Source organism: Epinephelus moara, chromosome 8 (assembly GCF_006386435.1).
Source record: "Epinephelus moara isolate mb chromosome 8, YSFRI_EMoa_1.0, whole genome shotgun sequence".
NCBI classification, from domain to species: domain Eukaryota; kingdom Metazoa; phylum Chordata; class Actinopteri; order Perciformes; family Serranidae; genus Epinephelus; species Epinephelus moara.
This window is the reverse complement of record NC_065513.1, coordinates 13,424,229-13,452,008: the sequence shown is the minus strand read 5'-3', so window position 1 is coordinate 13,452,008 and position 27,780 is coordinate 13,424,229. Positions and strand designations below refer to the sequence as shown.

Sequence of the window (27,780 nt, the reverse complement as noted above, 5' to 3'; positions counted from 1 at the left end):
AGTACCTGAAGAAAACCCACGCTGACATGGGGAGAACATGCAAACTCCACACAGAGGGGCTCCCTCCTGGAACTGAAGCAGGAACCCTCTTGCTGTGAGGTGACAGTGCTAACTACTACACCACCGTGCCACCCCACATGTAAATCACAAGCAGTATACCCTAAACCCAACAGGAAGTCAGCCATTTTAAATTAACTGGACAATGCAAGAGTATTTTTGCCATTTAATCCTAGGATAGTGAAGCAATGACCCGCCCTACTCTCCCTATGTTAGGCAAGTTCTCTTTGCCTTTGTTGGTTGGAGTGGTCAGCTTTAGGCAAGTGCAGTGGGATTGAGAAGGGTTAGGGTAAGATTGGGTAAGGGTGGCTATTCCTTCGCTATCCTTGGGAATTCAAATTTGCTTACACAGGGTCAATACTGCCCATCGTGGGGCATCAAATTTTTATAATTTGCCAGAAACAGGAAGTGGTTTACGACTCCATGGTAAATGATCCAATCTGCCCTGAACTTCATGTTTGGTAGGAGTCCCAGCTTGAAGACATCTACATGCCATTATTGAGTTAGTCATAGCACCACCTACAGGCAACAGGAAGTGACATGTTTTGTACTTTGATGTGCTTCTCTTAGCGTGTTCACCAGATTCAACTCCAAAGGTACTCAGAAAAGCCTAAAAACCTTGACAATGCTTTAATGTGAAGATTGCCAGTTTTTTGAAACAGTGATGCCGTGGCTGCACAGTAAATTTCGATGTTTCTACACAACACAGGAAGCTGTTGTAACTGGACTTTACACAGGGGCCTACTCGAATCTGCCCCAAATTTAACATGCCAGATAAGAGTTTAGGCCTGAGATTTCTCCACGCCTGACTCTTAGTGATAGCGCCACCTACTGAAAACAGGAAGTCAGCCTTATGTGGCAAAGATCATCCGATTTACAAGAAATTTAATCGCTGTGGTCTACACATGACATACAGCAACATGACATATAATTAGTGTGTGTTCTGTAGTGCCACATAGTGGACAGAGGAAGTGGTGCCCGATTTGCAATACATCAACACACCAAGTCATGCACACAGCCAAGTCGACCAGTGACCCGCCAGCAACCCCAACATGCATGAAAGTGTAAGAGCCCATTCATTGCTACTTGGAGGAAATTATTTCTCTTATCAGATTTGTTGTTGCTGTATTTTACATATGATTTTATATGTTGGTTTTCTATAAGTTTAGCAAGAAGCCAGAATGCTGAGAGCCATCCTGGTACTCTTTGGCAGCTGGTGTCAGCAGTTTCTCTGGAAATGTAAATGGGAAAAACAGTATGCATGAACATGTTTAAGGGTGTTTTTTTTTGTGGAATAAAATGTTCTTTTAAAATCTCAAAACGCTACTTGCTGATCTGAATATGTGAGGGGGCTGGCCGAGTTTGTCCAAGACGAATTCTTGGCCTTTAACAATAACTCTCCCGTGGAGGTAATATATTATGCCTGTGCGTGGCTGTAAGAGGAGCTGCAGCATCTTGAACAACATAAAAAGGGGAATTTCAGCAACTGCAGCAGCGAGCACCGACGCTTGGCAGCTGGCTCCTCCTCGCCTCCGGAGCCGTTCTACCCCTTTATATAGGTATTTTTCTCTCTGCTCTGTCTCACGACCTCACCTTCTCTCCCATACACACACACACACACACACACACACACACACACACGTGTGCCGTTACAGTAGAAAAATCATGTTTTATTGATTTACTAAGTGAAGGAGCCAGAGACAAGAGTGAGCATATTTAGTCTAATCCCTGCTGTTTGGGCCGTGTACGATGGACTGCTCCTTAATCCCCAAAGCTGTCAAAGTCACTTCACAGAGAAGACCAAAGACGCCCCGTGATGGCTATACAATACACAATGCTCCAATTTTTCTTTCGTCTTGTCCTCCCCGCTCCCAGTCATTTCAATGAAGCTCTTTTGGAAAGGGATTAGACAAAGCTATCTCATCTGTTTGGCTGTCATTCAGCCCGCTTTCTTCTTTTCTGCTCCTTCCCTGAGAATAGGAGGATGATGAGGTGTGTGAATGCAGCAGGTCAAACAAATGTGGATCCTGTTAGCATCTTCTTTTTTTTTTAAACAACAAGATGAACATAATTTTCCGTTTATCCACATTGTTTCTACAGTATTCTTAAGAGCCCCTCTTCTTAAAAGTATGTTTTTTTTTGACGGGTGACCACTGCAACTTTTTGGTGTTTCTGATTTGTAGTTACTCGTCCTTATTCTTAAAAATCTGTGCACACAGCTGTGCTGGGTACAGTAAGTTCTGTTGAAAATGTGCTCAGAAACATGCTAGATAGTCACACTTCTGAAAAGTATGGTTTGCTACAATTACAGTGCTGCAGCACATTCAAGGTTAAGCTTTGGTATTGAATCATTTGCCCTTATAATTTTCCAGCTTTTCTTTTCTTTTAATCATCACCCTTTCCTGCATTACACGTCCAGTCAAACCCAACCACAGACACTTTAACCGCTGGGATGCAGCCAAGGAAACACATTGCTTTCTTGGAAAGCTGAATGAATAATTAAAATACATGATAGCGGGTTTAAAAAGATGAATTATCGATCGTGAGCTACTTTTATGTGTTTTCCTGCACCATTCCCAAACATCCAAAATATATTCCAGATATTCAGACTGTCATAAACCTCCCATAAAGGTGCTATACATTGCATCTCTGCTGGCCCATAAAAACCTTAAGTGGGGCCCCTTGTCTGTGTGCGTTTGAGAGAGAGAGCGTGTGTGATGGTGACGTGTGCGAGTTTGTTGTGTTTTATATGTATTCATATTCATATATTTTATTTATTTTATACTTTAAGAATAAATATATTGTTCCATTTCAAGTTCAAATCTGACTTTGCAATAAAAAAATACATCCTTAATACCATTTACAGTTGTGTTGTGTACTCAGAATGCATTTGGCAGAGGCTTGATGGGCTTCTTTGCTTGGGGCCCCCACAGTGGCCAGAATCACGACTGATGGCTTGCACAGCCAAAACTATGGATGGAGGGATAAGAGGGGCTCAGCCGCCCAGGGTGAGCAGCTGTTAGGAAGTGAGCTAATGACACCAGCAAACATACTTTATGTTATCAGTAGCTGCTCTCATGATTGCAGTGAGGTTAGATTTTCATCTTGACACACACTCATAAACATGCTTGGACTGAAAATTGTAATCGCAGCTCAGACTGTCAGCCTCGGTACAAATGGATGGTTGGCACTGCCACTGGACCTTGGATTGTGGACTGCATCTAAGTGTCATTGAATAATGTGTGTGGGACTGCTAATTGAAGCCGGTGTGTGTGTGTGTGTGTGTGTGTGTGTGTGTGTGTGTGTGCGTATGCCATGAGCCCAGTCCCACTGCAGCCATGAGAGCATGGCAGTACTGATGGGTCAGGTGTACTCCATGTGCAGTTTCACTCAGTCACTTGAAACTGCTCACCCTGGCCAGCTGAGCCGCTCCTTTCTTCCCATTCACAGCTGATGCTCCAACCACACCCAACTCGCTGTGAATACTCATTTAGAAAATAAATAAACATTGCTATTTCTTCTTTCTGACATGCAAGCATCAAACTGACATATCTACTTTACAGCTATACATAGTATACATTTTTGTCAGTATTTCATTAAACAGTATGGATTTTATTCATCACACAAAACATTACTTTAAGAGGTGTGGCATATTCTGAATGTGTTTCTCAACCCTGCAGACATTGGAATCTTCCTATGGTAATGCAAACCTGCACACGATCCCAGACTGGCAGCATCTAGCCTAATAAAAGCAATACTGAGGTGACAGTTTTTCATCAAGGGGTGCTACAGAGTAAAGACAGGTTGGGCTTTTGACTAAAAATAACAGAGCTGAATTCACCCTAAAGGAAACGGCACCAAATAAGCAGATGTCATTTCTTTTCAATTCAATGACAGAAATCTATTGAGTGTGCAGTAATGAGTTAATAGCTGTCCGGGATTTTTGTCATGATATGTTTTAATGAAAAGCCAGATCTGCTCCAGTTGTACTGCATGCTGGGTCACACACAGCACTTTAAAGCTGCAGTCATTTTTTTTGCCAAATCAGACGGAATAACAAAGGCTTTTGGGAAAAACAGTTGCTCATAAAGACCTCCAGTAAGTGCTGGAATTTGCTGAAATTACCCCTCATCATCAAATTCATACTGTGGGATAATGTTGCGCCTTATTACTTTAAAGACTAAGTAATTAATTGATGGATTATTGACGGCTTTTAAAAAATATGCATTAATGAAGTGGATGTTCTTCTTTAAAATTAATCAACTGTTCACTAAACCTGCCCCTGAACCAGGACTGTCCAATCATAGCTCATCACTCACAACCTGGCAGGACAGGCCTGAAACAGTGTATATGGAGATCTAATATGGACAATATTCTGCACCAAAGAAGTTTGTTGTCTTCTTTTGTTACTATTGCAGAAATGTGTTTGTCTAATGCTAAAAATAAACCTAGTGTTATTTTAGTATGGGTATGGGTATGTAGGGCCACAGATTAGGCTAAAAAACAGCTATTCAGGACATTGTAGTGGTATATTCTTTATATACTAACTTTATTTTTGTTTCAAGCTATTTAAACTATATTAAAGGTCCAGTGTGTAGTATTTAAGAAGATATATCGGCAGAAACTGGATATAATATTCATAACTATATTTCCATTAGTGTATAACTACCTGAAACTAAGAATCGTTCTGTTTTAGTTACCTCAGAGTGAGCCGTTTGTCCTGCACAGAGTTTGCCATGTTGTTTGTACAGTAGCCCAGAAAGGACAAACCAAACACTGGCTCCAGATAGGGCCAGTTGCATTATCATATTTTTTTGCATCGGCCACCATAGTCCTCCTCCAAACTTGGCACAAGGGAGAAGTTTCAGTTGGTTGCAATGTTGCAAACTTACCACTAGATGCCGCTAAATCCTACACACTAGACCTTTAAAACATCCGTTTACAAACTTTAACACAACTTCTGCAGTATAATCAAAGTATCATTTATCGAGTCGTATACTTAGTGCTTTCCAATCACATTGCATTACCTTACTGTCAGGCCTTTCTGACTGGGACTTGGATTATACTGCAGGAGTTGTGTGAAAGTTTGTAACCAGATGTTTTAATGTAGTTTTTGGTGTGGTTACACCTGGTCATCCATGGTTTCAATTCATCAGTAATGTTTGTCACTTGTGGATTCTTCGCTAGCTGGAGGTGTGCAAGAAAAACAACTTTTTCTTCAGAGGGTTCAACATAACACAGGGTGAGTAACTGATATACAAATGGTCATTTGGGGGGTAAAGTATTCCTCTAAAAGGGATGTTGTCACTGTCATTAGTTACACCTGTTCTTGCTCTGCTATGACGAGCCAAAATATCTGCAATATAAAAGGTCCATACATGAACAGAGCCGCTCTTTTATTTCCACTTTTTCTAAATAGATCATCAGATGGTGAGGATGCTGCCTTTTTGCTTCAGTCTTTATGCCTGACATCAAGTATGTCACTATCGAGTGCATATGTTAAACCTTTTTTTATAGGCTTCTTATTTTAAATTAAATCAACTAGACGTTACAAGGTCAGCCGGGGACTGGGTTTTCAACCAACTCATAGTTTGGTGCTAATAATAGCTGACGCTAGCTCGCTGCAGCTGATGAAATCTGCTAGTGACAGCTGTCCGACGAAAGCTGATAACTTTAGTTGTTAGTTTGAGGCAACAAAATCTGTGGTTTCTGACTAGAAATAAGAGCCTGCTTTTGTTTTCTTCTATGCTTCTTTTGTCTTCAAAAACATACTGTTAATTTTGAGTGGTAGATCTGCTAATTTATTAATGCACACTGTATAAATTCCTATGCCGTGCTACAGTAACCAGGGGGCAGGCTATACATACTTAATCAATAATTGATGTGCTGTCAAATAATGTGAGAATATTTTTTCTTTTAGGTTTACCTGACTATGTATGAGCCTGCATGATAGGAGGTGACAGTCTTGGGTTGTGAGAGTGCATTCACAGCCACATATATATGCAGATAATTTTCTAACCTTCCATCATATTGTGAAGGGAACATGACACCCTCTCTTTGGCAGGTTGAGATTTTCAGTGATGGTTCCACACTACATCAAAGAAATCGAAATGAGTCCCTATAGAAAGGGACAAAATTGCTATGTGTAGTACACATAACACTGGCTGAAGTGCACTCTGGTAGATTGAAAAGTTCACTTTGTCACCATTAAAGGCGAGCCCATTCAAAACAAAAGCAGTCCTGCTTCCTCAGCATGTCATAAGCCATAAGTGGAGGCCTCAGTAAAAGTGCCATGTCTGGGCCTTGGTAGTTCATTAAGACTGTCTGGGTGCAGATGGATCTCCCTTGTGAGCCACCACTTCATTAATCCCTCACACCACACCCAGCAAAGGGACAGCAGGCAGTCCACTCATTATAGCCACTCCGCTAGAGAGCCGGTCCAAGTGGGAAGGGGAGGGGGTAAATGGGGTGGACATATATATTTAAATATCTTTTTTAATTTTCCAAACTTCAAACAGCCTCATCGTGGCCTGTTTTACATTAAATCAAATCTGCATAGAGTTCGGATTAATATGATTAAATTCAACGTACATTAATTTTGCTATAAAGATACATGACTTTTTCTCTAAAGCAAGCTTGTAAATCTCATCAATGTGAACAGTTAGGATCCCAGAGGGAAAGAAATCATGCAGCTATGTAATAACGGGTGAGATTTGGCGGCGACCTCACAATTTATCTCAATTTCAAAGTCTAGAGAACCTTTAAGAACATAATTATTTATAGTTTGTGACATTTACTGCAAAACTGCAATGAAACAAAGGACCTAGGAAAGCTCTTCCAGTCCCCAAGGACCCTGAAAAAATGGTAACCATATTAACACACGGATGTATCATTCTTTCTCTGATATCTTTGGGTGTCTGAGACATTTGTGCCTGCCAGCTTTGCTGCGGAGATGTGAAAAAACCTTGTTACAGTAAGACAAGGTGGCAAGGTGAGAGAAATGGAGACTTGTTTTTCCTTTTCACATTCAGTAACGTACGGTACCTGAATAGGTCAATCCTATTTCTGTGAATTCAATTTGATTTGAAATTAGTTGCCTAACCCTCTTGATTTTTGCAGGTTGTTTTTAAAGGTGCATCAGCTCTAAGAATGAGCCGCACGCCTTTTTTGCTTAATGCTGTATCGTACTGCATAAATCAAGGCTGAAATGAAACGCCCCAATTACATTAGGGGCAAACAGGAATGTTAACTTGACAGTCTTAATGCTAACACCTTTAATAATGAATCAGCTCCATTCCCACTGGCCCCCATTTACTGTAAACACTCTCACTGGAGCCTCATTGGCAGTATTTACCAATACAAAACTGTCTACACTGCTCTTTTTCTTTGGCCATCTCTTAATGATAGGAATGATGTGCAATCAATGCTCGCATGTGACAGCCCAGACGTGTCACAGCTTTTTACTGACGCGCTCTCTCTCTCTCTCTCTTTTTTTTTTTATTATCAAGACGGAGTGAACACTGGGGCTGTTATTAGGTGCCATATTGTAGGGTTGATGAGAAAGGAACATTCAAATTGTACCTAATAGAATAGATGTGGCTTGGTTTCCTCTATCAGCACCAGAGCAGAGATGTGGCATATTCTGTGTCTCCCCAGGACAGCCAGCTGATTACAGCAGTCAGCCCAGATTACATCTGACTGTTCAGGCTACTGCTCTGTTCCACGGCCAAGGAAACAATATGGTGAAATAATGTCCGAGTGTGGCTCATTGCACATTTCCCCAGTTCACCAATCAGACAGTAATAACACTCAATAGGGATGGTCTGTCCTGCACTGTATACATCTGCACCACGTGTAAAGTTGCAATGGTAACCACTGTCAAAGTTGAAAACGTATTCATACATCACATCGGCATCACATAGTGACCTAACTAGTTTGTCAGTGATATAAGGAGCAGTTGGACTGCATAGAAGCTCAGACAGACTCAAATCACGCCATGGCTAATACTGTCCATTAGAATTTGTTTGTGGCCAGCACTGTGTAGTAGATGTGCAGTGGAGAGACAGATTGAGGTTTGCATGTGTCACAGAGAGTTCATGTGTTTCAGATTTATAAAGGTTTATGAGTGTATATCCTGCTCTTAGAGGTTAATCCTCCTGAGGATTAGATCATGGTTACCAGCGTTTGGAGTGTTGCATTACCAGAGGTTTTCTTTTTTTGTTTGTGTGTGTGTGTGTGTGTGTGTGTGTGTGTGTCTGGTTACTTACAGTAAAACTGCTTTTTAAAGTCCTTCACATAACAAGTAAAAGTACTATTTTCCAGGTCAACACATTTCTATATATATTAATCTTCCATTTTTAGATTAAATTACATAGTTGTACACAAAATGAGCAGCTCCACCATGAGTCATACCTACAAGTCAGCTTATGTTCCTTTCTTTTGTTGTTATTTTTAACAATATTACTGATATCCTACATAGAAGTTAACAAACTAACAATAACAGCAAACAACAAAGTGATACAGTATGTACATACAGCGTATTAATTAATTACTAAATGAATACCAGGAAGACGACAAGAAGTGGAAAAAAACATTACATGAGGGGTTAAGCAATAAAAGGGTAACAACTTTATGGTATAAATTGTTTTAAATGAATTATGTCCTTACACCAAAATAGCTTTTGGAAATATCCTTGTAAAAAGTTTTAAAACATGAAGTCCTAATTAATTACAGTGTGCAGTGTATCATTGTTACTAGTGAACAAGACATTAGGCTAAGCCAGGAAGAGAGAAGGGTGTTCCTCAATACAAAGGCATAGGTTTCTTTTCAAAATTGGGGGGACACATATGAAACCTGGGGTCTGGAGGTCCTCTGCCAGAAAATGTTGAGCATCAAACACTTAATTTTCTGCTTTCAAGTGAGTTTTTGTGCACCAGTGTTTGCCTTTTCTGCAACAAATCATTCAACAGTTTATGTGTAAATGTCTTAATTTTGTCAAAATAGAAGTCCTCTGCTACCTTTTATGTTTAAATTGGAGGAATGGGCAAATGCACATGAAAACCCAGGTCTGTCTCTTTCACCCACTCTGCCCCCTGGTTTACACCAGAATTACACCATCTTAAAGCTGAAGGCCGTCGCCTGGAACGCCTTTGTGCTAAAACTGGCCTTGTGGTGCATAAAGACATGTACACTAGCCATTTAATTCATTATAAGGATGCTCTAGCTAAAGCTAAATCAGCACATTATGCACATTTAATCCAGTCAGGTGAAGGAAACACTCGATCCCTTTTCTCCACTGTTAGCAATCTTCTACGGCCACCTGATACTCTTGCTCCTCACCTGTTCTCTACAGCCCAGTTGCTGCTGAGATATCTGGTCTGATTCGTAAATCCAAATCATCTACCTGTCTTCCTTCCCTCTCCTCCTTAATAACTGTGATTGCACATTCCTCCCTCACCTCCGGTCTTGTGCCCACGTCTCTCAAAACTGCTGCTATAACTCCAATACTAAAGAAACCTGTTGCATATCCTAACAATGTCAGCAACTTCCGTCCAATTTCAAATTTACCGTTCCTCTCTAAAATACTTGAAAGATCAGTTGCAGCTCTGGTCCACACTCACCTTAGCCACAACAATCTGTTTGAACAATTTCAGTCTGGTTTTCGCTCCTGTCACAGCACTGAGCAGCTCTGGTCAAAATCACTAATGATCTCCTAATGGCAGCTGACTCTGGGCTTTTAACTATTCTCATTCTTCTCGATCTAAGTGCAGCTTTTGATAGCATTTCACATAACATCCCCCAGAAAGATTAGCTACTATTGGTATCACTGGCACTGCCCTAAACTGGTTTAAGTCATATCTCTCCAGCCGCACTCATTTTGTTCAAATCAGAAATTTCAGATCCAACTCTTACCCAGTTACTAGTGGTGTTCCTCAGGGCTCTGCCCTAGGTCCCCTTTTATTTATCATTTACCTTCTACCACTTGGCCATATCTTTAGAAAAGTTGGTATTCAATTCCACTATTATGCTGATGACACCCAGCTCTACCTGTCCACCAGGCCTATTTCCACCCCCCCAAATCCCTTTCTGACTACTTACTAGGGATGTAACGATATGGAAAATTTGATATCTTGATTATAGTGACCAAATTATCACGGTAAACGATAATATTGCGATATTTTTTTAAGCGCTGTAAAATATCCAAAAAATAGATATATTGAAATAACTTCACTAAATTTTGTAACTTCCTTATCATACTAAAATGTTAACAGCCAAAATCTTATATTAAAATGAAACTTTCACATTAAAGGGGCAAGGGATTGGCACAGCAACAGAAAATTTTATTTTAAATTAACAAAATATGTAAACACATTACAGGAGCAAAGCTTATTTGTCTGGTGCATTTTAACAGTCAGCAAAATATGTAAACAATTTATATATTAATTATTTATTTATTAGCACGAGAGGAAAAATATATATAAAACAAAACAATGCAAGAGTAGAACAAAAAACATACAATATATAGAATAGATATCACAAATGTGCAGGAGAAACCATAAAAACCCTAACGACAATGGTCATCATTACACAGAATAATTCACACATTAGAAGTGTGCATGTGAGTCAGAGGATTACCTGTACGACAAAAGGAGTGCATGCTCTCGGTCAAAGGTTAACACGGCAGCGTTTCATGTTGTTTCCTTGAGCTTATGTCGAGAAAGCATAACTGGCCGTCTATATCGATTCTAGCTCGCCATACAATAACCATAATCACAGTGATTCAATCATAGTTGATCTCAATTAGCGTTACGTTACGTCGGTTTATATTCTGTCGGCTCCGCTCAGTGTTTACAGCTCCGTTTAGTTTTGAAACAGTTAGCAACATAGCTGCTAATACGGCTATTAGCTAACGTTACTCAGCTAGTATTAGCTCCTAAGTGTCTTAAACGAAAACGGAAAACCTAGTCGCCATTTAGGAGGACAGATACGGCTCAAATGTCCCGTATACGTCGAGAGTTACACATTATGACAATGTCAGTAAAACCGAAGTCCCTCACACAATAACTGACGTTTGCATGGCATAACTTGCATTGGCTGTAAAGCTGTGGATGACGGTCACGGAGATAATCCAGCAGATTTGTAGTGTTGCTACCCTTCGCAGCAACTTTCTTTCTGCATGTTCTGCACACAGGATAGTTGTCCTCCACCAGCTGTCCCTCGGCATTCTTCAGAAACCCAAAGTACGCCCAGACCTCAGACTTTGTGCGTTTAGTTGGGGGGGAAATGTCCCGAGTGCCGCTATCACCACCTTCCGCCATGTTTTCATTCTTTGTGTTTACACATGCTATGCATTCACGCAGCGCCTGCATCGCGAGACTTGAATGGGGCTGTTATTACATATCCTGATAATCCACCGCGATAATGCAATTAATTTAAACATAAACGGTCATTCTTACCGTGTAAAAATTAACCGAGATTTACCGTAATATCAGTAATCGTTACATCCCTACTACTTACTGGATATTAAATCTTGGCTTTTATGCAACTTCCTCAGACAGTGATAAAACTGAGATTCTTCTTGTGGGTACAAAATCTACTCTGGCTAAACCCAACAGTTTCACTCTAACCATTGATAACTCCAAAGTCCATCCATCCCCTCAGGTTAAGAGTCTGGGTGTCATCCTCAACAGTACCTTGTCCTTTGAGGCCCACATCAATAATGTCACTCGGTCTGCATACTTTCACCTACAAAACCTTAACCGTCTTCGCCCATCACTTACACCTCACAGCGCAGCCATCCTCGTTCATTCTCTGGTTACATCCAGTATTGATTATTGCAGTTCTGTCCTCTTTGGTCTTCCTCTGAAGTGTCTTCATAAACTCCAGTTGGTCCAGAATTCAGCTGCCCGTATCATAACCAGAACCCCCTCCATAGATCACATCACTCCAGTTCTCCAGCAACTTCACTGGCTTCCTGTTAAATATCGCATCGATTTCAAGATTCTGCTTCTCACCTTCAAGGCCCTTCATAATCAAGCCCCTTCGTACCTGTCTGAACTCCTTCATATCTACACAGCCTCCTGTACTCTTTGATCTTCTTCTGCTCTCCAACTCACATCACCATCTGCCCGCTTGACTACCATGGGTTCTAGAGCCTTCAGCTGTTCTGCCCCCTGCCTCTAGAACGCTCTCCCCCATGACATTCGCAATATTGACTCTCTTTCCACTTTCAAATCCTGTCTGAAAACACACCTTTTCAAGCTGGCATACTCAGTCTGATTTAATGGAGACACACTTATTGGTGATGATCTTATTAAGATTATTTTATATTGTAGTATATTGTGTTTATAATTAGGATTTTTGTCTAGTCATTTTATTAACTTTTATTGTATATTACTGAATTGTTTGACTTTATGATCTATGGATACATTGCTACTTGTTTGGTTTTTTTACTGTGTCCTGTAAGGTGTCCTTGAGTGTCCTGAAAGGCGCCTATAAATAAATAAAAATTATTATTGTTATTATTAACATTGAGGCGAACGGGTCTCCTGCATCCCCCTACAAAATCTACATCTATGCCAGAGAGCTACAGCTATAGCTTTAAAATAGTTATCTATATGTTTGTATGCTATTGTCCTATTTTTCCAGGGTCGTCGCCCTTGAAAAAGCGCTATTTTGTACTTCCCAGCTCCCGTAGTAGCAGCTCTGTTGAACAGCAGAGAAGAAGAACTTTGGCGCCAACTACAATAAGCAATGTACCGTCATTGTCTAGTTGTCGTGATCATCCTGCGTTGTGTGTTTTCTTCTTGCGCCCCGTCTTCTTCCTCGTCTTTTGTTCTAATTGGCGGTTGGCAACCAGTACCGCCACCTAGCGGACTGGAGTGTGCAATAGAAATCCGGTTGATGCCCCGCAGCGCGACGCTTTTTGTGTGTGTTGGGGGCGGCACTTGACTCGCGTCAATGACGCCGCCGTCATATGACGCCATATGACGCCATATGACGCCGCCGGTGTGTTTTGGCCTTTACCCAGTATTCCCTGTACTTCTTACCTTACATGCAAGCATGTAAATAGTAAATATATTATTGATACACTACAAAATATTTGAGGACTGTAATCTCAAGCATGAAAGTAGATTTTAAAAATTACAAAACAGGATGATTTTATGACATGTCATATGTAAACAGTGGTCCAGCTAACCACACTATTGGATAAGACAGACCAACTCCTCCCTGCATTTACATCTTCTCTCTGTGAAGGATCAGGAGCTTTCAGTTTTGTTTTGAAATGTTTGAGTGTGAAACAAAAGCCCCAAATAAACACAGCATGGATTTATTTCCCGTGCTCTCCTCCCATAAATAAATGTATGACCCTACCCTCTGTAGAAATTTCCTTATGTTTTCTGAGCAGTCAGACACATTTTAGACCCATGGTTAGATCAAAATTGTTGCTGCGCTCGCTGCAGGTAGCACTCAGCCAGGGAGGCAAAGTGGCTTGAGATGTAAACATGCAATTGTCTACAGGCATTCTGACAAACATCCTGGTTGTTTCTCTTCTAATTACGTCTTTGTAGTGTCTATCGAACAAGCACTCAGTCACTTTGGATTGCATTGCAATGAGGCTTGCCTCATTCAGAACTCTCCTCTGATGAGCAACAACCGAGCAGCAAGAATAAGCTCCACTTGTCTTTAATATCGTCAGTCAAATTCCTCACAAAAGCTCCTTCCCCACAGATTTATCTGACTGAATAGGCAAAAGAAACCTTGGCCTGCAGTTGGCTCCAATTAACCTCAGTTTAGCTTGGCCTTCATAATGATTGTCTCTTATATGGAAAGCCTCTTCCACTTAAAGAAATGCCTGGTCTGGCACCAAAGCTGTCTCATTTCTTTAACCTGCACAGGAGAAATATTTAAATAAGCCTATTAAAACAGGCCCAGGGCTTTTAATAAAGGTATAGAAACAGTATTCTGGGAGAAAATACAAGAAGGGGGCAAAAAGGAAGGGATGTTGAAGAACTCAGTACATGGAACACAAATGGGCAGCTCTGCTTTCAGTCAGAAGGAGATTCAATCAAGCAGAAGACAAACAGGGAAGGTACAAGTCACATCCTCTCGTCTGCACTACAGCACTTGTGCGTGGCAACACTGGCAAGCAATCTTTTGCTGTCTTCTGTTATCATTCCCAGCCTAACAGGTTGAAAGCAGAACTCCGTCCAGCCGATAACGTGCAAAGGAAAAGTATAGGATGCCACCACATTCTGCTCCTCTCCTCTCGCCTGTTTAGTGGGACTTACCAGCCCTGACACGTAATCAGGCCCGTGTGTACACCTCAGTGGTCCACGGGGGTATCAGAAGCTGCACCCTCAGTGCCTCAACACAGCAGGAACCAGCCGACATGTTCATGCCTCCAGATGAGATGCCACACTTTGTACACGTCACCTCTTCCACCTTGAGCTTGCACGCGCAAACACTCAACACAGATTCATGGGCGTGTGTGCACACATGGACAAGATTCATGTGAGTGATTTAAGTTTCAACCTCAGGTGATAGTGAAGCATCGGGAGCTGTCCTTGGCTTATGGAGGTCACACTGAAAAGGCACAGAAGCTCCCGATGACTTCACTACCTTCACTGCCATTTGTGCCAAGACTATATTCATGATTAAGTGTCATTAAAAAGACCTTGATGCATATCTGCTGGTTTTTCATAGCTGATGTTTCTGTCAGTGGCGACACAGCCACAAAAGCATCTTAGTCATGTCGCACAAGCAGCTCACACTGATGCAGTCAGACGTTTCAGACACCTGTCTTTATTCCAGTGTGATCTAAGTCGAACTCCTCACAGCCTCCAGATCAGCCCTCCGTCTCCCACAGGCTGTAAGTCAGCAGGCAGCATTGAATGACTGTGCTGAATATGTAAATGGATGCCATTAAAGCTCTCTTTCTTTAATTAGTCTTTAGATTTCATGACCGAGTGCTTCCAATTATGGATCAATGTCTCATTTCTGCACACGGACCTCTGGGTGTGTGGAGGCAGTTTTTCCGTTACAAAATGCTTTATAATTTCTCCTCTGCCAGGATGGCCATTCACATCACACTCTCTAACTGCTGATCAATGAGAAATTCTGCTGCTGTAAGCCTACTGATATGTGTATTATGTGCACCGGTAAGATTTTTTCTGTATGGACCTTATCAGATTTCAACAAATATGCAGTTTGATTTATGGAAAGGCCTGTCTGGATTCGTACTGTTGATGTACGTGTAGTGGATGCGGTGTGTTGGGGAATATAGGGCTGATGTGTGTGTAATTGCTCTGGTAGTAATTTAGCACTGAGCTCATTAAATGGTGCATAAGAGGAGGCTAAATTCTGCTTAATACCTAAATGCACTCCTGACTGGGAGTTGGGTGTATACTGGGAGGAGGTGCTGATGTAGCGCTTTGAGACTGTAAAATGCTACTCATGTGTTTTAAAAATGGCCATTGGGGTCCATGGGTTCAGTTCCTAGAGCGCGTGATAGCTGCTAAGAGGTTTTAGGAATCCAAAATGTTAACTAATCTTACTGTTAATTGATGCGAGGCCTTCAATGTTACCACATGCAGCACTAATGCTCGTGTACACTGGGATTTCGCAGACATTTACAGAAGAGAAAAGCTTCAGAATTTCTGTTTAACTTTATTTCTGATGCAGATTGATTGTGAGTGCTGAGAGCAGTGAAGTAGCTCTAGATCTGGTGCATGCAAGGTTAAATGAATTTTCTTCAAGTCTACAAACTGTAATGAAGACTATTAATTATCTTTTCACGTTTGTATCCATAAATTTACAATAATATTTTTGATTCAAGATTAATCCAATAAGTAATCAAAGGATCTGTGATGTAATTACTGTGCTTTCACAGTAAATGAGCAGTCAAATCCTCATTGCATTGTTCAAAGTGGATGCAAATTGACCATTTGCGATTATTTGGTAGCCTTTCCAGCAGACTGCTAATGCACTGAACTTTTATTGTTTGACAGCTAGAACACAGTCAATAATTTGCATAATCAGTGACAACTGTGCAGTGAAATGCAAGAATTCTTGGAATGAGAATATGTTTGAAACCCTCAGCACATTTGGACGCCGGTCTGACTACCAGGTGAGCATGAAAAGTAATGTACGCTAAAGGGAAAACTGATTTTTAATGTCAAAGTATAGCCAGTGTGTGGGTGTCACGTAGATTTATTGTGAGTCTCCAAATTAAAATGGATCTCATAAGGAGGAAGGTAGGAGTTGTGCAGGAGCTGACTCTCCATCACTGCCTCTCACCTCTCTGAGCCATGGCACTGCATTAAGACTGAGGTACAAGGCAATCATGCCCACACATGCCTCCGCATCACTTCCTCACCAGCTCTGTAATTATCACAAACAGAGCAGCTCTGTTTACACACATGTTTATGTGAAACAGCAGGAGTGCCACTTGTAAATTTTAAGTGTGGACATGCGGACAAATGCTCGTACATGGCAATATGGTGTACATGCATTAGTTAACATGTCAGTGTGTGTGTTGCATGTTTGCCCGCTGGCATCACTTTAACCACCTTTACTAAACGACCCCATTTAGATCTTTGCACTACTTTTTATAAGATACTGGCACAGATCTTGCTCTGCTCTTACAGCAAACTCGACATCTGGCTCTGCTGTCCTTATTTACCACTGACCTGCTTGCAAAACACATGCTGTAATATTGAGCTGATCCTTTCCCCCGACTCTTTCACCCTGGTTTTGTATCACACAGAGCTGGAGCTTAACTTTACACATCCTACAAGCAGGAAGGAGGTGGGTAAAGCATAGGTTGCAATAGAGTACCATTGATCTGATGGTCTGGGCGCCTCTGGTCAATGACTCTTGTGTGTTCTCCAGGTTCTGTTGCCATGCCAACGGTGGTGAGGCTGAAAGGGCCCCAGGTTTTGCGGGTCTTTAAGGACTTTTCTGAGGAGGACAGGCGCTGCCAGTGTCACAGCACCTGCAGGTGCAAGGGCAGGCCCGGACGGTCACATGATGTCACCCTGCAGATCAACCAGGGGGAGTGTGTAGATGGGGGGAGGAGGTGGTGGAGGAGGGAGAGTTTATCTGCACAAACATTTGCATCAGTGCCCAAGGGCTCAGTGTCTGCTGCCCCCTAGTGTGTGTGTGGATGAGTTATCAGCAGCTTTGCTGGCTGTTCCCTGTGGTTAATGCCTGTTATCCAGCCTTGAGATGAGTGCTTTGATGTGGGGAAAATTGAGTGTAACTGTCGGGACAAGTAGCAATTTATTATAATGCAATTTGCTATTTAAATAGCTTTGCTATGAATGAGACAGATATAGAGTGCAGCTGACTGGGAAGTGATGTCTGATGCACAAAGGTCTGAGGTCACCGGTGATGATAACTACTGTCATTAGGGATCCATTACATCATGGAGCCTACTCAGCTGATGGACTCTAATGATGTTGCACTGCAGAAAAGCATTTAGTTTTGATTAGACAATTGTTGGCATGGTGCATTTCATTAGCTCCAAGATGAGATTTTGTTGTCTGGGAATTGATATGCCACTGTTTGAGCCGGGGCTAAAAGACTGCACCCTGTTTCCCTCAAGGCAATCTGGAGCAAGTTAAGAAACAAATGTAATAATGGAAAATTCCCCTCCTGACACTCTTCTACCTTTTGCATCCAGCGTCCTTCCCCTCTTTATGCCTCCCCAGACAAATTGACTTTTAACTAGCCTGACTGTCTGGAGATGTAGTGTCTCTACTTTCTTGCCGCAGCGTATTATTGCACTGTTAAAATGTATGTGTAAAATATTGTCTTTTAGTCTCTGTGCAGAGGCTGACCAACCTGCCAACTAAACATTTTTATTGAAGTGGCAGTAAATGATTTAAGCGATATAAATTAAAGCAGTGACAAAAGCCCTTCTATGTCCAATTCAAGGCCATGTAAGACACTTAGTTATTTAGAATGACTAAATTGTCATGTACATTTAATCATGTGTGTGACAGTTTGCACGACTTTGGGAGGAAGCGAGACAAGCTAAGGAGAAAGAGAGAGAGGGAGCAGCGAGTGAATGTGTGTGTGTGGGAGTTGTATATTTCAGCTGATGAATGCTGCAGAACACTGTTAAGCTAATCGGAAATTTGATCCCCTTATTGGGTTTGATGCACACAAGCCAGAAGCACTCGGTTTGCGCCCGTGGTTCATTATAATCGTATAATTAATAGTACTCAGCCCTTTTCTCTGTGTGCACGTTAGAAAGGGGCAAAGAATAAATGATTAAATTAAAGGGAATCCGATGCCTATTAAAAGCGGGTTTTAATTCAGGCACTGTAGGTTATTTGAAATGTAACAGCCCAATCTTTTTTATGAGCTCCTGGAGAATAAGATAAATGGAAATTACATTTCCCAGAATGTATTTCTTGCCTATTGGGAAGAACAAAGCAGTATAGTGTAGAACACCTTTTGAAAGTTTAAGTGTCTTACTGTATCATAGCATTATTTTTATTATTTTTTTAAGAGTTTTATGTCTTTATTGGATGGCTGACAGTTGGAGACGGCAGGAAATGAGTGGAGAAAAAGGAGGAACGAAATGCAGCAAGGGTATCCAACCGGATGCAAACAGGGAAGATTAATAGGGTTCAAGATCAGTGCTCTAAACCGGAATACATGTATCTTACTTGAAGACAAGTGAAAGTAGTAGATAATAAACATCTCCTGTAAAACAAACACTTTGGAATTTATTGGGTTCACATGTTTTTTTATGACCTGTGTGAAAAGACTAAGCCAAAAGAAAGATGAAAAGATGCAAAGCAACAGAATGAATGTTATATTCTACATATAAACTTCTTATTCAGATATAACCCCCTTATAATCAGCACAATTCAGGGGTTCAGGGGACCCCCCCCCCCCCCCCCCCCCCCCCATTTCATATGGATAGAGGTGCTAATTTAGGAANACTTCTTATTAGATTTAACCCCCTTATAACCAGCACAATTCAGGGGTTCAGGGGACCCCCCCCCCCCCCCCCCCCCATTTCATATGGATAGAGGTGCTAATTTAGGAAACACTCTTGTGGTCATATTTGGTACAAACATGGCTGTATGAGTTGGAGAACTTGTTGGCTGAATATGTGGAGTGCTATTGTGTTTCATTAATGAGGAAAGAAGATGGATGTAACATGTATTTACCTCAGGGTTAACTTCAAGCAGTACTTACCAATTCATCGACCACTTAACTTCACAACAATGCTTACCTCTTTAAATATTTTATTTGTATCCCTGTACAACATCAGTGGCGGCTGTACAAAATCTACTGGACATGCTCAGGAGATTATTTTATGGCATGACGGTGTGGAGCGTACCCAAGAATAATTTGTGTGCCAAAACAGGGACGTGTTAAAAGATTTATGCTTCCTGTTGTAAAGAGTGTTACCAGAATCTACGTTTTTTTTTTTTTTATCACATTCCCACATCCCCAACACAGCATTTAAAAACAGAGAGCCTCTTTTAACAGCCCAGTTTAGTATTTCCTCTACTTTTGCTCTGCCAGTTTAGAGGTGTGTAAATGAATGTCAGTCGACGGGCCGTAAATCAAAGGTATTGGTTTAGTATCTTGGAGGAAATGATAGCAACATGAGGGATGCTCCGGCTCGCGTGATTGTATCACCAGACTTTCATTGCAGCTTTCATGTAAGAAACACATGTTTGAAATACATACACATGGATCCATACACACACACACACACCCAGCTGAATGTATATACGCCCACACACCCAACACAAACCCATACATTTGGAGGCGGCTTGCTATTAAAGTTTAATCAAATGTAAAATTGGCGCTGTTTTGAATGTCATATTGACAAGTTAATGTTGGGCGCTGGTGGCTCCCGTCAGGAGGCACTTTGTACAGAGGGATCTTTATAGCTTACATCCTGGAGAGCACTCAGACTGCAGGAACGTATTGCTGCTGTCAGGTGAAAGGGGAAAAAAGGTGCTTAGAATTTGGTGTTTTTCTTCTCTTACTTTGTGTCTTACCTAGAGGGAAATTCTATACTGACACTTTTCAGCCGAGGAATACTTGAAATCAGTTGGAAACCCTCTATGAATGCGATTCTTGAAAAATTGATTTACTGTAAGGGTGTGTACTTTTTACTTTTAGGTGATCAGCACATGGAGCACCAACAGAGCAAAATAAACATCCTCTTTTCACTCTCATCTGCCACACCGGCTCAAATGTTGACTCCACAATTAATACACTGAAATATATGTCATCTCCATTGTTGTTTTCACTGTCTGCCAAGATTGCACTTATTTTTGAATCATCACATGAATCCAGTCTCCTGCCTACTCTTTTATCTTAAATTGTCTGTATTCTTGTCCGATCTCTCTCTCTTCTGTCTGGATTCAACTCTCCTGTGGCCACTCCATACAATGTATCTCTGAATAACCATGAACCTCCAAAGCCACAGAGGCAGCTACACCTCGCTGACATTTATCACTGTTATTCTCATTCCTGTCTTCCCTTTATTTGAAAGTGTTTCAGGGGGAGTTTACACCTTTTTTCCCTCCTGTCACTATCTCTCTTTCTATTCTGGACAAGGCTGAATTGAAAAGGTCCGCTGGGTATAGGCATCTGAGGGTGCTTTTCCTCCTACGCTCCCTCTCAGCTCCGCAACCCCCACTTCCCACCCTTTGGCTTCTTTCCTTTGCCCCGTCTCCCTTCGTGTACTTTCACAGAAACATACTGGGAAAAGGAATTCTTTGGAGTATATGAAGATACTAATGGACTTACCATACCTAGCTTTGTTCTCAAGTTTCCTCTGCCTGACTTGGAGAAGTTTAACATTTGTTTTGTACAGCTCTCCTCGCTCTAAATTAGCTTGATAGAAAATATGATCATCATAATAAGTATCCATGGAAACTCCAGTCTATCCATATGCAGTGTTTTCTCTCTTAACTTTTCAAATCAATGCGGTTTAGTTTCACTGTTGTCTGCATTGTCTTCTGGCTTATGAATGCATCCGTGACTATAATAGATTCAGGGTCTGAGTGATTTTGCTTTGATTGCAGTGCGGCTAATCAGAGGGCCATGACGATGTGACCAGTAAAGGACTCTGGTCTCTGGTCAAGGCTCCCTCAGCAGAGAGATTGTGCCGCACGCTGTGAGCAGCATGGGTACTTTCACAGAAATCAGGCTTAAAAAGAGGCTCTGACCTCTGACGTGGATGCTCGTTGGAACTGGCCCCAGATAATTCACTTGTAATGGGCTTCCCTCAGGCTGAGAACTGGAATTCACACACAGCTTTGACAAATTTGAGACGGACTTCACAAGCTATTCATTGTCATGCTTAGACTGTTCCATGATAAATATCTTTGAAATTATCTTTGAAAATTCTCACGTGTGCCCAACATGTAGGAGTACCATGGTGGTCAATGCAAAAACTCAAAAACAAGAACAGACAACCCCCCCCCCCCCCTTTCTATTCTGCCAACGTCGCAGGAACTTGGAGCAATCGTACTTTTAAGAACACTGTTTTGAAGGACTTTCTTTAGCTCCCATTTCACATGTCACACTAGGTACTCTTTTAGCACAAGAGGAACCTTGAGTGGCATAAGTGTACGTTGACTGGTCAAACAGATGCAGCCAATGCAGCACCAGCAATGGCCTTTTCTTAAAACCTGTTAGCTGTGGAAACAATAGACAACACAAATTACAAATAACAGCTCGTAACGTCAGTGGACCAACAGTGAAGTCCGGGAGAAATGCAACGTGATTTTAACTCATCAAAGTGAAATCAAAGCTCTTTGCTGGTCAGCTTACACCATCTCAGCGCTCCTGTTAGCGGTGTGAATGCAAACATAAAGAGAAAGCCCTTGAATGTATGTAGGTTTTGAGGGAGCTCCCCAGTGGACAGTTCCTCTCAGGGAGGCCCCAGAATAATTTGGTCTGAACATGCCCAATTAAGGTCATAGCTTTAGTATTTTTTCAAGCATGTGGGTTCTTTTTTAAACAACCTGAGGAGGAGTTTACATTCTCCAATTACAGTCCAAATTCTTAACTTTGACAGTTTGAGGCCAAAAACATGAATCAATTAAAATATTCACATTTCTCCATCAGCTGTGAAAGGCTTGAAATACCATATGAGTAGAAAGATAAAAGTTGCAGAAAAATATGTTTTCTGGGTTTGAATACTGGACAGAAATGTGGAGAAAGGAACTGTCAGACTTTTCTCTGTATTGTTAAATTCCTGGCTGCGGCCCTGGTAATAGTGTGGCAGCAACAATAGTTACATCAGCATGTGTTGTAAAACAAAAACAATAGCCACAGAAGCCAGTTTGAAAATGTATTCACATGCGGCACCACACTTTGGTCAGATGTTATTAATCAGACCCATTATCCTCACATTAATAACAATGCAGCATGAGAATACAGAAACTCTGTGTGTTCTTTGCAGCTTGAATACAAAATCAGGTCGAGTGGAAATGATTAGTCTATTAATCCATTGAGAGAAAATAAATCTGCAACTATTTGGATTTCATTAAAGCTTTCTTCTGTTTTATGTCATTGTAGCTTTTCAACTTTTAAACTTGATTTATGGGATTGTTTTTCAGTCTGTTAACCCGGGGCGCTTTCTCATTGTTGCACTGATGCCGTTTGTAGGAGAAGGCCCTGGTGTAAATGAGCTTGTTGACACAATTGCATAGAAATACTTGCATTTACAAACTGATATGCTGCATTGTGCATTTGACAAGCTGTAGCTTTTGCATGTAGTGGAGGGTGTTGTGGAGATGCAAACACATGTAGCGCCCTTTATATTTAATAGTCAAGGCATTTGTTGCATATTGATGTTTGTGTTAGATTCAGAAAACTTCATCTAGTATGAGCTGATTAGGTCCACAGTGTTCGCAGGCACAGATTCATGCATGGATGCTCTTGGGTACGGTGTATACTGTGTATGAACATACATGTATGCATAGCTATTTGTATGTGTGTGTGTGTGGGTGGCTGCGTGTGTGTATGTGTGTGTAAGGGCTTCATTGTGCTGACTGGTTTATTGCTGTTCCAGGTGACGGAGCATGAGAACAGCAGAGCTTCAAGGTGCTGCTTTCAGGCACCACTGAAGCCACAAATTTGATTATTTTTTTCTCCTCCACAAGTAGTTTAGAGTTTGCATGAGGCCTCCCTCACACACACGTACACACACACACACACACACACACACACACACACACACACACACACACACACACATCTGCCTCACATTGCCATGGTCTGCATCTCCTCTGGTTCCAGCAACCTGCATTATGCATCTTCATCTGCCATTCTGAATCAGCAGCATTACACACTGCTCTGCTGAGGTTTGTTATGGCCCTGCGTGGTATGTACTCAACATCTTATTCTATGTATTTATACATAAAACACACAAAAGTCTGGCCTGAGATTTGAATGTTTTGTCAGACATCATTTTTTGTTCTAACGTTACAATAACATGAAAAGGATGTCTGGAAAACACATTGAAAAAATGAAGAAATTGGACCTGAAAATGTCACTTTATTTATCCCACAAAGCCTCTCCATCTATCTCTCTCTCTTATTCTCTAATCCCCATTGGGTGAGACATTGGGCACACGGATCCTATCACATCAGGGGGAGATTAAACAAGAGTGTCACAATGACATAGTGAGTTTGATAATGGGAACAATAGAGGCTCTTTCAATTACAGCTCTTTCTCTAGAGAAATCTGTTAAAAGGGAAATTCCTCCAATAACTTTGTCCTGTTTCTGTTTATTCATTTTGACATTTAAATCCATCCTTCTTTAACCTTCTTGCAGACTAAATTCAATAGTTCTCTAACGTGCTCCATCAAGATAAGATGGCAGTGAATCACCTCTGCTAAGAGCTTTTTTAGACTGTGTAATTAGTGAAGACAGAGGCTGAACAATAGAAGTTTGGATTTGTTGATGACATGTTTGAAAAGGACATGGAGGATGTTGAGAATGTTATGCCAAGTGAAATTATTTTTAGTAAACCTGAACACTACCTGCTGTGGGTATTTAGCCTTTTTATACTTTCAAAGTAGACTAGAAACTATTAGTCAAATGATCAATTTGATTGACAGCATCTGTTTGGATAATTGATTAACCTTCTGAGACCTATACAATATACCCATTTTTAAATATGAAATAAACCATGTGTCTTGGTTAGGCTAGGCACCTTTGATGGTGTATGGGGGCTGAGAACATCATGGCGGAAGTATATGATGGCCATCACCATGCCGAATTATGTCTCATACGCTGTTGCAGCAGTTTTAGAGTTGATGTGCATTTTTGATGACTTGAGATTTAATAAAAAATATCAGAAAAAAATCCCTCCAAAATAAGACACCAAGACCTTGAGTAACACCATAGCAAACTCTACTCTGTGATTGGATGGTGAGCACCTCTGTTGTTGAAACTGCTGAGAAACTCTCTTATCTCTCGTCAATATACCTCTGAAAACCACACATCCTCTGAATGCTCAAGGTTTCTAGTTTGTGGTTGTACAGATTCATAAGGATGTGATTATTCAACAGTTCACAATAGGTCATTTTATACAGTGAGGTCTGATTTAAAAAATGTTGTCACTACTACTATGGTGACTACGATCATGACACATAAATAAAATCGGGCTTATTGAACCCAAAAACTCGGCTTTTCAGTCAGAAAAGACTGTATACATGACTGAATACATCTCTACTCCATGCAAAAGCTGCATGGTTTCTGCCCCAAACTGCATGGGCCCAGCATTAAATGAGTTTATCATTAAATGAGAGACTTGAGGGTATCCATAGAAACCAATTTTCATTCAGATAGCTCCCTCTGAAAGACAGTGATGTCGGTGGAAATCGCTTGTGGTCCCATGGGTCTCATAGGGTTAATTGTTGAAGGCATTTTTCAAGCAACAATGTCAAACACTCTCTGTTCCAACTTCTCAGTTGTCATGGTTTGTGGTTTTTCTTTGTCATATATCGTGGTAAAACTTCTTAGGCTTTTGGACTGTTGTCAGCCAAAACAAGTAATTTCAAGACAAGACTGGCTTTTGGCATTTGTGATGGCCAATTTTCTATCATTTCTTACATTTTATAGATCAAATGATTAAAGTAAAAGTTGGAACTTTTGGGGCTTACTTGGCTTGTTGCCAAGAGTTTGATGAGAAGATTGATACCACTCACATTTTTGTTGGGTAAATTTAAGGTGTTCTCTTCGTGATGGGAAGCAAACAGGGTTTATGGTAATGTCTTTGAAATGTTCTAAAAACTCTTGCACTGACAATACAAGTGGTGTAAAAGGCTACTGTCACCAGTCCTCACAGTCAGCTCTGTTATTTATGTCAACCACTGGCTTTACATTGTCATTTTGATGTATAAAAATGCTACATATAGCATCTTAAACAGATACATTACGGTGCTAAGCTATTCACTTGTGTTTTATTGGGTGTCACTACGGGTCCTACGGATCCGCTAGTGTCGCTGTGATTAATGGGCATCCTGAATGTGCCTAAACAGCATCCTCGCAGCCATCTCTCTGCTATTCTCAGTGAGTCAGTTGTCAGCGGTCTCAAGCAGCACCTTGTCAAGTCTGATTTCCTCTCCAGTTGGGTCCCTGAAGCCAGAGGGCCAGCTGCTTCCAACTTTCGGGCCTGTTATCTACTGAGCCCCTCTCTATTGCCTTTGGCTGCCCTCCGGTCGTCTGTCTGGCCTCAGATTTAGTCAAACCACGGCTAGTTTACAGATAATTATCAGGCTGAGGCCAGCTGTGTGGCACGCATCCACAGGCCCTTTGTTGCTAATTGAATTAGACCCCATGCTGGAAGTGACAGAGAAATGAACAGTTTCCCCCAGCGAGCCATGTGATTAGCAGACTTGGAGAGGGGAGGTCGGCTCAGGATGACACGCTGGAGTATGTGGTCGATGTCTGCGACTCAATGTCTGAGCCGCGTTCGCCCTGACACCCATGTTTCCGTCAGGTTTCATTTTATGACGCATGTCAATGGAGGTCAAGTACAGCAGACAGTCAAGCAGGGGACTGATGCCAGGCTTTCTACGTGAGGTAAAGAGCCCAAAAATGTTTGTTTATTGTTCCGTCTTTTTGCCATCTGCTTTACAACTTATCGTCTAGATAGATATACAACCTGCAGCAGCTTTGGTTTTTAAGAGTCGTCATAAAAAATGCTATAAATAAACCACTTTCCCCATGAATATAGTATTTATTATGGTCGCAGCTTTCACGATTTTTACTAAATCATAAACACACACACTGTCCATGCATTGCCATATAGTTTCCATTCATTTCCAAGTCATCAAGAATGGCCAAAGTGAAATGATAGTTTGCACATCTCCACTCTTGTCCTTGATCTCAACTCCCATTTGTCTCTGCCCTTCACTGGCCCTTGTCTTTTTTTTTTATTGCTGTCATCCTTTCAGGTCCTCTTCTGAAGTTGGGTATTTCTGTCACAAAAATGCTAAATTAGCAGCATGTCTGCATGTTAAAATGAAGCAGAGGGACTATTTTTACCCGACAATGTAAATTTGTATAACCTCAATATTTTGTTGGCATTTTTATTATAGGAAGAAATATAAAAACCTCATAAAATTCACAGCATCCGCAGCTGCTATTAAACTCTGCCAACTGGATCATGCGAGGAGGGAAATAATTGACATCTCTGAAGGAAAAAAAAACTAATAACAGTCAACTTTTCTGTCTTTCCTGCAGGCCCTTTAACTTTGTGAGGGTGTGAGTTTAGCTTCTGTACTTGGGAGTAAATGTACAGTATAATCAAACCATTCTGCTGTGCCCTCACTTTCATTCTTTTCGCCCGTCTGTACAGTTGCATGCCTACAGTGTGAGATGTTTGCCAGAGCATAAGTCTCACTGTGCTGTAGAAAGTAGGCCATTTGGGCTGATGGCTGACACAGGTCCTGTGTGACGCTCGCTGACTCTGGAGCTCTCAAAGGTTTATTTCTGGACATTGAGCGCATCATCTGTTAACTTTGTTTGCTTGATAAACCTCCTCGTGACTTTACCGGTCTGAGATTAGCATCTGTCTTTTTTTCCACACAGCATTGTGGGACAGTTATGTAAGTCCATGATGTCGTACTACGCCTTCAGTGGCTCGGTACTCTGATTGGTACGCTGTTATGAAATGTGACACAAGTTATTTGGTTGTCATCTTAATTATTCATACACACCTCTGTTGGATGTGAAAATTGGGTTGTTGTGCTCTGCTGCGCAACAAATCTTTCATTCTCTCAGAATAAAGCTGAATAATATGAGAATGTTGTGGAAATAGTGTCAGACCTATGTGAATATGAGCTGTGGATAAAACACTTTCTATTATTTATTGTTTACTGTTTTTAGTCCCCTATTCATAATTTATACTGTTGTACATTTGCTCTGTTGTCTTTCCAAGATGTACTTCATATGTAATTTCTCTCTCTCTCTGGTAACATTTTGTTTGCTTTATTGGATTTGCCTTTAAAAGATTTTTTTGTCTGCCTCATGCTTCACAGTATTTTCTACATGTTACATGTGCCCTCCTCTCCAAACAAACTATGTGGATTTATTCATCTCTCCTCTTCTCTGTCTCTCTCCCCCTCGCCATGTGCGAATTACAAGATGCTGTTTTGTGCCGGTGTGCCACAGAGACCATGCATGAAATTTATTGGCCCCGAGTCCCGCCATTT

The 27,780-nt window shown here is 41.2% G+C and overlaps 1 protein-coding gene across 1 annotated transcript in view; it reads left to right on the top strand.

Moving 5' to 3' along the window:
- si:dkeyp-14d3.1 (transmembrane protein 132C) overlaps positions 1-27,780 on the top strand; it is a 180,523-nt gene that overhangs the window by 99,248 nt on the left and 53,495 nt on the right. The gene's annotated exons all lie outside the window — the stretch shown is intronic.